This window comes from Orycteropus afer, unplaced genomic scaffold, assembly GCF_000298275.1.
Source record: "Orycteropus afer afer isolate SDZICR_OR568_19922 unplaced genomic scaffold, OryAfe1.0 scaffold00004, whole genome shotgun sequence".
Lineage (NCBI taxonomy): Eukaryota > Metazoa > Chordata > Mammalia > Tubulidentata > Orycteropodidae > Orycteropus > Orycteropus afer.
In genome coordinates this window covers 10,984,221-10,985,444 of record NW_006921591.1, presented here as the reverse complement: position 1 = coordinate 10,985,444, position 1,224 = coordinate 10,984,221, and positions in this window count along the sequence as shown.

Here is a 1,224-nt window from a genome sequence, read left to right as displayed (position 1 = left end):
TATAATGACCAGAGATGTGGTCAGAATTCTGATTTGAATTGCCACAGTGGAGACTCTCAGCTTCCCATTTTGTTTTTAGTTCTCAAAAAGTTCACAGATTTATCTTGGTCTTTTGCCTCCCACATCATGGTCAGGGTCCTTTTTCAAATCATGTTTCCTACCATGGGGCAATCTACTTCTGTAGTGATACTGCCTCGCAAACCCAAGGAGGGGTCGCTATGAGTCGAGTCCGACTTGACAGCACATTACAACAAGAACAACAACAGCCATGTCCTCCAGTCTCTGGAGGAGGACATCATGCTTGGCAAAATAGAAGGCCATTAAAAAGGGAAAGACCCTCAACAAGTTGGATTGACACAGTAGCTACAACAATGGACTCAAGCATAGCAACAACTGTGAGGATGGTACAGGACCAGGCGTATTTCATTCTGCTGTGCAGAGGATCACTCTGAGTTGGAACCAAGTCCATAACACCTAACAACAGCAACAACCATGTTCTCTCTGAGAGAAATACAATCTTAGTAAAAGTCAGACAGAGATTAGTCAGCTTCCTCTGTTTCTTCTTTATTGTCAAATGGATTTTATTCAACTCCCAATGTCTCATGGGTACAAATATTTTCTAGTCATTGTCTGAATATTTTCAGGATCATTACATATTTGTCCTTGCAAATAAGCTGCCACTACCACTGTAGCTAAACTGCTAACCAATACCAGTTGATGTCAAGGGGATTCAGACTCATGGTGACTCTGTATGTGTCAAAGTAGAACTCTGTTCCATAGGATTTTCAAAGGCTGATATTTAGGAAGGAAATCACAAGATCTTTCTTCTGAGGTGTCTCTAGATGAATTCAATTCAACAACCTTTTGTTTAGCAGCCAAGCATGTTATCCATTTGCATTACTCAGGGGCTCCTTTCAGATGTCAGGGGGGCTAGGAAATGTGGTCATTGTTTGAGAATCTCCACTATGAAAAGAGAAATGTGAATCTCTGATGCATAGCTAGCCATCTTGACAACAATGGGAAATTATGTAACCACAAAATCACGGTACCATAGCATATTCAATTGCATGTTTGCAAATATCAGTATCATTTACATTTACAAAAGGAAGGCAAACAAAAAACAAAGTTTTTCTAGAGGAGCCTGACCCACTACTATCAAGTCCATTCTGACTCATAGCAACCCATAGAACAGAGTAGAACTGCCACATTGTTGTTGTTGTTGTT